Source organism: Orcinus orca, chromosome 6 (genome assembly GCF_937001465.1).
Source record: "Orcinus orca chromosome 6, mOrcOrc1.1, whole genome shotgun sequence".
NCBI classification, from domain to species: Eukaryota; Metazoa; Chordata; class Mammalia; order Artiodactyla; family Delphinidae; genus Orcinus; species Orcinus orca.
The window spans coordinates 110259769-110272435 of NC_064564.1; the positions used below are offsets into that span (position 1 = coordinate 110259769).

The following is a 12667-nucleotide window of genomic DNA, read 5'->3' on the forward strand; positions in this document are numbered from 1 at the left end:
TAGTTGCTAGTTAACCAATCTATGAAATAACCCCAAAAGAAATTTTTTTTAACTATTCGAACTGGAGTCAAGATAGAAGAGCAAAAACCAACATATGTTTAGAGCACCACATAAATGCAAAAGACACTCCACAAACAGGATTAAGGGTGAAAAACTCCTGCTGCTTATTATTATTTTTTTTTTTTTTGCAGTACGTGGGCCTCTCACTGCTGTGGCCTCTCCCGTTGCGGAGCACAGGCTCCGGACGCGCAAGCTCAGCGGCCACGGCTCATGGGCCCAGCCGCTCAGCGACATGTGGGATCCTCCCGGACCGGGGCACGAACCCGCATGCCCTGCATCGGCAGGCGGACTCTCAACCACTGCGCCACCAGGGAAGCCCCTTCTGCTTCTTATATGCTACACTTTCCTACGTTCTAAAATTAAACTCAATAAATATTTACCTAGCATTTTCAATATAGGGCACTATGCTAAGTTAAAAGGGATACAAAGATGAATAAAGCTGGCTACCCCTAGATTCTTACAATCCCTCTCCCCACTGGTAACCACTAGTTTGTTCTCTATATCTGTAAGTCTGCTTCTTTGTTATATTCACTAGTTTGTTCTATTTTTTTTAGATTCCACATATAAGTGATATCATACAACACTTTGTATTTGTCTTCCTCTGTCTGACTTATTTCAATTAGCATAATAACCTCCAAGCCCATCCATGTTGCTGCAAACAGCAAAATTTCATTCTTTCTAATGGTTGAGTAGTATTCCATTGTATGTATATTACCACATCATCTTTATCCATTCATCTGTTGACAGACACTTAGGTAGCTTCCATATCTTGGCAATTGTAAATAATGTTGCCATTAACATTGGGGTGTATGTATATTTTCGAATTAGTGTTTCTGGTTTTTTTGGATATATAGCTACGAGTCGAACTGCTGGGTCATATGGTAGTTCTATTTTTAGTTTTTTGAGAAACCTCCATACTGTTTTCCATAGTGGCTACACCAGTTTACACTCCCACCAATAGTGTACAAGGGTACCCTTTTCTCCACATCCTCACCAACATTTGTTATTTGTGTTCTTTTTGATGACAGCCATCCTGACAAGTGTGAGATGATGCTTCATTGTAGTTTTGATTTGCATTTCCCCGATGATTAGCGATGTTGAGCATCTTCTCATGCGCCTGTTGGCTGGCTCCCGATTTTCAGCATGTTTAGCAAGGCATGGAAGGCCTTAAATCATAGAAATAGGGAACTCCCTGGCAGTCCAGTGGTTAAGACTCCAAGCTTTCACTGCCGAGGGCCCAGGTCTGATCCCTGGTCGGGGAACTGAGATCCCACGGGCCATGTGGCACCGCCAAAAAAAAAAAAAAAAAAAAAAAAAATCATAGAAATAAGCAAGTCCAACATTTGAAAAGCTACTTTTTAGAACCTTCTTTTCCTTGACTCATCATGAAGTTTGGAAAGGGTAAAACATCAATTCCTATTTCCAAACTCTTAACTCTTTATACAGAGATAAAAACGTCTATACCAACTCTGATGTTAAAGCAATTTCCTAATGTTGAGACATCAATAAAGTGATACACCAGGGAGGCAAGACACCTGAACACTAGCCTTACTCTGGTACTAATAAGCCATTTGTGTGATGCTAAGGGATCTACTCCCTCTGTGCTCCATTTTCTCTTCAGTAAAAGGAGAAAGTCTGGCCAATTTTCTTAGTATTTTTTCAGCTCTAAAGTCTATGAATTTTTCAAAAGTTGGCAGTTGTGTATACTAGGGGATACAGAGGATATAACGTTAACACTTGAGGAACCCTTAAGAGGTTGCCAAGATTCTTAGATTTTTTTTTTTTTTTTTTAACTAGAAGAAACCTTATAAACCATCCCTAATCTCTTCCATCGCACTCTAGCCCCCATTTTACAGAAGGGAGAAACTGTGTAAAGGGAGTAATATCTGTAATATCTCTCTGATTTAAACAATTTGGCTTTGGCATTTTCCTAAAGGCTTTGGCATTTTCCCAATCTAAAAATGGCAACAATAATAGTATGTACATGTCACAGGGCTCCGGAGAGGATTAAATGAAATGAAAGAAAATTTAAAGCACTCAAGAGAGCACCTGGTACATAGTACATGTTTAGTAAAAGTTAGCCTTTTTTTTTTTTTTTTTAGATGGACCAGTTATTCAATTAGGTTTTTGTAAGAAGTTTAGAACACTATTTTGTGAGGATAAATTCCATTTGTAAGGGCAAACACAGAGCGGAGGTAGCCCTGGAGCTGAGGAGCAGCTTTGATTCTTCATAGAATTTGTGAGTCCACAGCTTTCTGATCAACCTTGCGCTGCTCTGTAATCTCATATTTCTCTCTCTGTGGGTCGAAGATCTCACCTTCCGGGTGCTTGGGCTTACACAGCTTCTTCTTCTTGAAGTAAGCATCAGTGAGATGTTCCAGGATTTTTCACACCACTGATATCAATTTTGGTAGAGGTGGCAATGACAAATTTCTGGTGTGTTCTGCGGAGAACTCGATTGAGGGACAGAGGCCCAGTCACAAGTAGCAAGCCACTGCTCAGATGCTTCAGAAAGATGACCCTCTTGCCTCCGTGGCGCCCAGTGAGGCAGATCAGAATGGACCCAGGAGTGATGCCAGCACGCAGTTTTCTCACATGTTTACTGAAGGGTTTTTTGCCATGACTTAACAGCTTTCCAGGCACATTTTCAGTAGGATAATACCTAGGCGTTTTGTGAAGTTAACCACTCGGGTACCACCATTCTTGTCACCACCAACTGGTTTTGTGACAGTAGCAAGGACCATCACCTTCTTTTTCTTTTCAACCTTGGATTTAGCTGCTGAATACTTCATCTTGTACAAGGCCTTTCTGGAATACATAACCAATCAGGAATACTGGCCAATTCCTCTGACCAAGACAGGGTTTCAGCTGCACTGGGGCTTCCCCTTCTTAACCTTTTTAACCCTGTCACCAGCATCAGCCTTTTTTTTTTTCTTTTAATTTTTATCGGAGTATGGTTGCTTTACAATGTTGTGTTAGCCTCCACTGCACAACAAAATGAAACAGCCATACACACACAGATATCCCCTCCCTTTTGGACTTCCCTCCCATTTAGGTTACCACAGTACATTAGGTAGAGTTCCCTGAGCTATACAGTATGTTCCCATCAGTTGTCTAATTTATACATAGTATCAATAATGTATACGTGTCAATCCCAGTCTCCCAGTTCCTCTCACCCCACCCCTTTCCCCCTTGGTATCCATACATTTGTTCTCTACACATCAGCCTTCTTGGCTTCACATTTTTTTCTCTTTAGTATCTGGCTTCTCAGCTTTTTCACTGCCATCTTGTAAGATGGGAAAATAGAGTTAGCCATTATTATCATAGTTGGGAAAGTCATTCTGATCTTCACCCTCCAAGCCACAAATATAAGTATATTTGTGAAATAGACTTCTTGATTAAAAAATATAAACCACTTTGCAGCAGCTCTAGGGAAACTGTTCCACTCTGTGCACACATAGAGAATAGGATCTTTTATTAAGTCATCACTCAGTGCTATTATTGAGATGTTGGCTTCTTGATGAAGCTATAGCATTCATGTGAAAACTGACCTCTGGGTCAACCATTCAGATCTCAGATCACCAGACCAATGAAATAAATGTCTGGGGCATGTTTGAGAGCTACAGATACTAGTCTACCCTGCCCAACTAAAATCATACTCTACTTGTATAATACATGCATCCTTTTAACTTTTGATACCTGTTATAAGGTCTGTCAGCTTAGGGGTAAAGTTCACCTTCTAACAGTATCATGCATTAGCATTAGCACAAACATAATGTAACATTCTTACTTCCAAACATGTATCTCAAAACTAAGTGAAATACCAAAAATGTCACGCTTCCAGAGTGGGGAACCGTTACTTGGTATACAGCACTTCTGATCTGACTTTAGCAATCCAGTTTCTGTATATGCTTCACATTCCTGAATAAGTCAAAGTGACCATATTTTTAGAATATTAGCTAATGATGTCAAGATGAGAAGAGAGTACTCATAAGGTCAACAAGGCAGACTGAAATACAAGCTGACCTGGAAACTGAAGTTGTGCAGACATACTGGTTGCTTACAGTCACTACCATGTTACAGTCTTCGTGTTTTCAGTTCACGATATTCTTTTTTTTTTTGCTGTACGCGGGCCTCTCACCGCTGCGGCCCCTCCCACTGCGGAGCACAGGCTCCGGATGCACAGGCTCAGCGGCCATGGCTCACGCGCCCAGCCGCTCTGCGTCATGTGGGATCTTCCCGGACTGAGGCACGAACCCATGTCCCCTGCATTGGCAGGCGGACTCTCAATCACTGCGCCACCAGGGAAGCCCACGATATTCATTTTTTAACTTGTTCCACATAGTATTAAGTAGCCTAATGTTATTTTGCTTTATTTCCTAAAAGCCATTAAGTATTACAATTCCTTCCCATTCCACACAGAGATCTACTTCTGTGTCACATGCCCAGGGCCAGCACTGCCTCCCTGTTTGCAAGGACATGTCCTAAATCCCACAACAGCATCCTTCTCCAACACCACTAATTGGTTTTGGACTTCATTCTTTTCCTTGGAAACACAAAAAGGTATCTTTTTAAAAAAAAATGGTCAGGGACATCCCTGGTGGCGCGGGGGTTAAGAATCCACCTGCCAATGCAGGGGACACGGGTTCGAGCCCTGGTCCAGGAAGATCCCACATGCCGTGAAGCAACTAAGCCCCTGCGCCACAACTACTGAGCCGAGCCTGCGCTCTAGCGCCCGTGAGCTACAACTACTGAGTCCGTGCGCCTAGAGCCCGCGCTCCGCAACAAGAGAAGCCACCGCAATGAGAAGCACGCGCACCACAACAAAGAGTAGACCCCGCTCGATGCAACTAGAGAAAGTCCACATGCAGCAATGAAGACCCAATGCAACCAAAAATAAATAAGTAAATAAAAATAAAATAAATTTTTAAATGGCCAGTTTAAAAAAAAAGTTAAGAATTTAAACAAGCAATTTTCAAGGGGCACAACTGTCCCCATGACTAAAAATGGAGGTGGCATTAACTCTGAAGTTTGGTTTTAATTTTTGCATCTGCCATTAAAGCAATGTCTTCTAAACACTAGACTCCTTAAGGTACAAATGGCCCTTAGGATCCTCCTCTAGATAGAGCATATGAGCTAGATAATAAAATTTCAAACCTTGTTCTAAAGTCTCCATTACTTCATACCAGGGCATGCTGACAAATTTTACCCTGGGATAAGCTCTGGGTTAAACCCTGGGTTCAAAGTGTCAAAGAACAGTGAATCATATATTTTAGCTTATGCCAAGTACTAGAAAAATTTTATTAACGTATCAATTATACCAAGTTTGACCTGCCATACACTACACCAGTCTGGCCTCTGGGATTAGAAACCTATTAGGAATAGGTTTCACAAGATGATTTATCAAGAATCCACAGTAAATGTTCAAAGATATAACCTAGCACAGACAAAGTACAACATAGTAGACAGGAAAATCAATTCATGGGGACTTCCCTGGTAGCGCAGTGGTTAAGAATCTGCCTGCCAACACAGGGGACACGGGTTCAAGCCCTGGTCCGGGAAGATCCCACATGCCGCGTAGCAGCTAAGCCCGTGCACCACAACTACTGAGCCTGCGCTCTAGAGCCCGCAGGCCACAACTACTGAGCCCTCATGCCACGACTACTGAGGCCTGCGTGCCTAGAGCCCGTGCTCTGCAACAGGAGAAGCCACCGCAATGAGAAGCACGTGCACCGCAAGGAAGAGTAGCCCCCACTCACCACAACTAGAGAAAGCCCACGCGCAGCAACGAAGACCCAGTGCAGCCAAAAATAAATTAAATAAATAAATTTATGTTTTAAAAAAAGATTTCTGCCAAATTAAGATCGATAGTTAGCACAGCAGCATTTTCAAGAATGTTCAATTTGTCTCTATCCCAGCTCTCTGCTGCTCCTGCAGCTGGAAAGAGCCAGGGCAGAGAGGGGACCTCTGCTGGTGGAAAGATACAGTCTGCTCTGGGCTGCAGGTAATGGGGGAAAAGATGGGGTACAGGAAAAGGGAGAGAAGAAAAGGGCAAAAAATGACAGGGTAGCAATTTAGAAGAAGGAAACTGACAACAAATTCTGTAAGTTCTACAAATTAGATTTAGCAAATTGATTTTTGTTGAATTGAATACTGGGTAAAGTGGATATTTGGCAAACCAGTTTCAATGACTTGGATTTCGGTGAACTGGCTTGCTTACCCAAGAAGTAGGTATATTAACGTTACTTACAGATAAGGAAATTGAGAAATGTTAAATAACCTTCGTACAGTAACACAGCTACACTCCAGGTTCTTCACACACTACATCAATTCATTCTCCAGTAACTTGTGTGGTGATTCTACATCCTTTCAGCACCACTACCCTCCAAAAAAATCAAAAAAGTAGGAGAGACAGGCTTTAAACCCAGGTCCAACTAGAGCTCATGCCTTAACACACCTAGTTAATCACTACATCATAATAATAGTTCTCTGAAATAATTTTAAATTGCCACCCATACCAATGCAGTTTGTCTACCATACTACAATAACTATTTATTCTACCCTCTTCTGCAAAAATTAGTATCTGCTGTTCAGAGGTTGAGTGGCACTGCTGCTGCCAGACTAAACTAGAATACTTTCAAGGCAAAAGTCAAGATTGTAGAGACATTATTACTTTATTTAGGCTGGACAACCTTATTACTCATGATTTTAGATCAAATTTTGCACAACTGAAATTGCTTGAGAACCCGTACTACCATCTTTAGGGATACCACACTGACAATCCCTGATGTGTGTGTACATATACACACATACATACACACAAACACACAGGTATATAGTTTTATGATCAATTATTTTGGTCAAAGTGTAGGCTAGCCTCATTAAGTAAATGTAAAAACTAAAATAATCCTAAAGTCTACACAATCTATATAAGACATTAGTGCTTGCTCAAACTGTTTGCCTTACTACTGGGGTCTTCAGGGATTTATCACATTTATGATGCTAAGAGAAATGTCTTATCTCACCTACTGACACATAAAACTTGACTTTTCTTGCAGCAACATGTTCAACTTTCCTCCTATCAATAAGATAGTAGTTCAAGGCTCTCTAAACAACTGAAAATATATTTTGCTCCTTTTGGTAAGCAGAAAAATTCTCTACTCATAGATCTTATGATACAGCCCAAATATAAAGCATTTTTGCCTCAGCATAATCAGGAACTTTTACTAACAAAGTTCCCACTCCTGTAAAATATTTTAAGAATGAATTAAACTGTTACTTTTAAAAGGCATTAAACATTTATTCTGATTTTGAACACTGGGTTCAAAAATCTCTTTATGTTAAGATGGAGAAAAGAAAGATCTTTTAAGCAAACTGACACTTTGAAAAACATCACCCTACCTTAAACCTCTTCAAATATATATTTCAAATGCTTAACGAAGAAATGACAAAGCTAATTTTTTTTGGTCCATTCCAGGCTTCTCTTCTGCACTTTAAAAGTGCCTCTTATTATTTCTGATCTTCAACGTATACCCAAGGCTACCCTTAATGTTTTAGCAAATAGAATATGATTCTTCCTAACCTCTTGTGAAAACAACAAGGACTATAAATTTAACTCAAGACAGCTTTTGTCCTTCAGTTAGATTCAAGGTCATCTCAAGGCTTTTAATTACTAACCAGGATTTGAGAGGGTCTGCAATTGGTATAGTCGAGGGAAAGAGCAGCTGGCTTATTCACTTTCTTATTAAAGAGCCTTATAAAAACTGTGTCTTGGCAAATTGCAAACTCTCTTACCACCAGTGGTGAACACAAAGAAGCAGAGCAAATGATCTTCAAACATTTGTGTTTACTCTCAAACAACCTCAACTTTTAAAATTACTAGAAGACTCTTAAATCTTAATTTCAGCAAGTATGATTTATGATTTAATTCAAAATTTGTAGATAGCCAGACTCTGAAAATATGTTTCCATTCTGAAACCAGCCCTGTTAAAAATTATGAATGCCCTTCAAATTAGCATAAAATTTATTTAGGTTTTTCACTATCAAACCCTGTGCAGGGTCAGTGTTTCAGCCACTGAGGAAGCCATGCAGATTATGCAGATATCTAAAGGAATGTAAGTTTAACTTCTCTCTCCATGTACTTAATTTCCAATCAAATTCAGTTTTAAGTTTCAGGACATATTCAAGACTTTGAGGAAGCTGATATAGTTGTATTTGAAGACAGAGAGACACCCCCCCACCCCAATCCATCCTCCTGAAATTTTCAGAGGCAACCAGAGAAGGCTCCAGAGTGTCTTTGTGACCCATTCACCCATGATCTATAAGAAAAAGAAGGCAGCCTCAGAAGGGTCCTTAAGCACTGCTCTGACCAGGCTGGAGATACTGGGGTGGGGGATAGAAGGCAATGTGCATGGGGGGCCTGGTGCCAGAAATCTAAAAGATTCAGAGGACAAAAGGCATTGGGAATGACTTCACATATCCCTCCATAACTTAAGAACAGAGGAAATAGCCTACCAGTGTCTCAATTCTATCTCAAGCATGAGGCATTTATTAAAAAAATAGTAATAAGTCCTAGATGTTAGTATACAAGATATCTTAGTGTAAATTAAACTGGTTGTTGGCGATGGTACACCGAGGTAGATACATACTTCTAAAAATTTATCCCCCCAAAAATAAGCCAAAATAAAAGAAAGCACAAGATAGTCTGAGCAGTATTGTTATACCAGTGAGAAACTAAAAACTATCTTAATGTCCAACAGTGAAAAACAATGGGCTGTCATATAGCTATTAAAAGTTTTAAGTAAGTTAATGTTGAATCAGTAAAGTTTATAACATGAGAAAAAGGCTTAAAATTAAACAAAAAGCATAAAACATAACGGTATATACTGTATGATCAGAACAATATGCAAAAAAACTAGGATTTGAAGAGTCTAGAAGAAAACATAAGAAAATGCTAATAAAAGTTGCTTGGAGACAAGATTATACGTAATTTTCCCTTCAGTTTCCATATTTTCTACAGTGATTACACATTTCTAATTTTAAAATTAGATTCCTAAACAGCTCACACCTAAGGAACCTAAGGACCACAGGCAATTCAAGCACAGAACTCAGAGATCACACCATTTAAAATCTAAATACAAGATAGAGCTAAATCCCTCCTGCTTGTATGCAAGCACTTCCAACTGTGTTGCCCAGGAAGCGTCCCTTAAACAACGCTCTAAACTTGCTTTCCAAACACAGCATTGGAAACACTGGGTATCCTTCAGCCAGGAGCCCTATCTATGCTCCTGAAACTAGCTTTGGAGAATAAATTTACAGTACTTCACACACTTCATACTACCCATAGATGCTCGGTAATTGTTTTTTTATTAATGGGCACACTATATGAAAAGCAAACTTACTTTGAAATATTTTTAAAAGGCTCACGGCAGATAGTGCATTTTATCTTCAAATGTTAAATGCATTTTTTCATCACAGTAGTACTTTCAGTAACTGCTCACCAGCAGTTAGCTCTGAATTCCAGCCAGCCCAACTATCTTTCAGATTTAATCTGTCAGCAAGTAAGGGAATATTTTTTTGTGGGAAAGCAATTGTAATTTCCCACATTAGGTGATTGATTAAGTTCTCTCCCCTAAAAGGCTGATTGGTTTCCTGGTGCCAGTAAAATGATTGATGAATATTTCAACTGCAGCTCCCTTGCTAACCCCCCTCCCCCCCTCCCCCATACATTGCCGCCCCTTTCCTGCTGGGTTCCCTTTTTCCAGACCAACAGCATTTAAGAAGGTTTTGCAATTTTCCTTAATGAATCCAAGTTCTCAAACTCAGAGCATTTGATCTTAAGAGGATAGGACTCTTCTCAATGCTGAATGAGTTTTGCAGATAAAAATTCCTTTACAAGGAATAAGAGAAAACTCTGAAATGAACTGTGGGTTTAACTCAATGAATGAAAATGTACTTACAAAAGAAAAGTGTGACATTGAGGGGGTGGGGTTATAAATGAGAAGAAAAGTGATCGTGTTAAAAAGAAAAAAACACAAATGAAAACTCTACACTGAATTTCGAGTTTACATTACAAATTGTCATAATATCATAACTTTAACTGCAAACATTTCTATGCGGTAGACCCAGAGAACAGAATTTACACGTAAATTATGTGATCCTACAGACTTTACAGCAGCCAGGTATTCTAAAATTTAAACAGGGAAACAAGGTATGGTAAGCATTAAGGAATGTTAAATATTGTTTGAGGGATTATTGAACAGTATCTGTAATCAAAATCATCCCAATGAATTTGGGCTGTGAGTACCATAGTTATTTGCTTTTGGCAGGGCTTTCCTAAATTGCAACTTCCTGTTTTACCCAATTCATTTCATCATAAAGCTGGAAAATTCCTTCAGGGATTATCTAATTTAGCTCCTTCATTTTATACGTGGACCCATGGAGACATGCCTTTATAAGAGAGCTAGAATGAGAATCCAGGCAAAACCTAGGCGCATCAACTATTTCCTGAACCTCATACCTCCTCAAATAATGTAGTTGGCCTCCTCTCGCAAGTCCTTTCCTGCTCAAACTACATTGCTACCACGATCTATTAACCCCCACTGCCACATCAGTCTCACCATCTCCTTGCTAGGAAATCACTATCTATATTTTACAAACTTTAGACAACTGGTTCTTATATTTCCATTTTCAAAGGGTCACATCAACCTTAGATTTGTCCTCCTCTTTTTCATATAGCCAGCTTTTGTGTGGCAGAAATAAAAAAGGTATAGGGGACAAAGCTCATCTTTTTCCTAAACCACATTCCCCAACATAGTCAAGCAAACAGCCAGGGGTTTACTGGCCATCGCATCTTAATCTGGTGTATCTGGTCACTTTAGGTATAATGAGAGCTACATTTCCAAACAGAAATGTAGCTATATTCTGGTTCCAGGAGGGCCTGTCAAACCTTGGATTTAGCTTCAACACATGGCTTGACTTACATACTTGCCCCAATTTTCTGAAGTGACTGAAAAGCACATTCCCTTCCCTTATATTTTGCAGACTTTCTCTGACTACCAGCAAAGAACTCAGACTCAAAGGGCTCTGATTAAAGCAAAAGACTCAAGATTCCTGACCTGACCGCTTTCATTCGTCCATTCATTCAACATTCATGAAACACCAATTTCTTGTGTTTCTAGTGCTGACACTACAGATACAAGATATGATATCCCTGCCTTGAATGGCTCAAAACCCCTTCTTTCCTTAGCACTCAAGGATTATCTCTGATTCTGCAAAATTATTTTCTGCTCAGTTGTTTTCTGGTTGGCTTATTAAAGCTAACATGAGAGAAAGAAAAAAAAAATCACTTGCAACTCTAAGGGTGGATCTCTGTGACTCTCTAATACCGGGAGTTGAGTTCTGGGCCTCCTCAACAACTATAAATGGCCTGGATTCACAAGTGTCTGCTTTGAGGCAGACACTATGCTTGGCACTCTACAGACTTTGTCACAAGTCCTAATAACCCTACCCTCAATTTCAGAAACATTATAGTATGTGGGGAGAAGGAGTGGAAGGAGAGATTAAACCTAGGAAACAAATGATTAATGGTGTTACTAACTGTAAAATCTAGGGCTTAACCTCTGTGGGCTTCAGTTTTCACATCTGTAAAATGGAGATGATAATAGAACACCTACCTCATAGGGTTATGAGAATAAAGTGAGTTGATAAATGTAAGGTGCTAAGAATATTATATAATAACTATATAAATGTTAGCTATTATTATTCAATGAGAACACTAAAGTTCAAAGAAGTCAAGGGACAAAGTCACACAGTTGTGATCTTTGTTCTGCCACACTCCAGAGTCCCTGCTCTTTCCCTCTCACACTATCTAACCAAAATCCTTCCTCCTTTGCTGAGACTACTACTGCGACTTCCAAAAAAACAAAGCCCTCTGAATAGATATCAGTGGGGGATTCCCCCCAGGTGGTTTATTATCCTGCTAAAAAGGCATTTTGGAGGAAGGGCTGTAAGGCTAGAGAGAAGCCTCCTAGCAGGTTAGATTTCGAGAGCACAGCAAAAATATGGAAGAAAAAAACCAAATCTGCCTCAGTTATTAAGCTTAGTAATTAGCACGATTTAACTCATCTGAAACTTGAAATAATATCCAAGCATTAAAATGAAAAAGGAAAGGCATGTACCTTCTCATTACTAAGCTGCCCCCGCACCCTACCTGGAGAACACAAAAATGCTTTGAAAGGTACATTACGTGAAACTCCAAGAACATCAAGATAACTAGAGAGCTCTCAGGAAGGTAGCCCAAATATCACACTGATCGTTCATCATCCACCAATCTTCATCTTAAATTCTGATCCAGTTACTCCTTACTGTTACTCACATTGTTCTGTGACATTTCTTCTGCCAGCAAGCTCACTACAGAATGAATTCTACCTAGCAACTACCCTAAGGAGAAAATCCCTAACCCTTTAACAACACAGTAATTGACTTACACTAAAATGTTACTCACACTAGGAAAGGGTATTCTTAACACCAGAAGAGGAGATACTTCTCCTATACAGATTTTATTACCACCTCTCTCAGTGCAAACCAGGTTAAAGGAAAACCAATC

The 12667-nt window shown here is 39.7% G+C and overlaps 1 protein-coding gene and 1 pseudogene across 2 annotated transcripts in view; both read right to left on the reverse strand.

Moving 5' to 3' along the window:
- Nucleotides 1-12667, reverse strand: part of NR6A1 (nuclear receptor subfamily 6 group A member 1) — a 205513-nt gene that overhangs the window by 184934 nt on the left and 7912 nt on the right. The window lies entirely within an intron of this gene.
- LOC125964830 (60S ribosomal protein L6-like) lies at nucleotides 2168-7171 on the reverse strand (annotated as a pseudogene).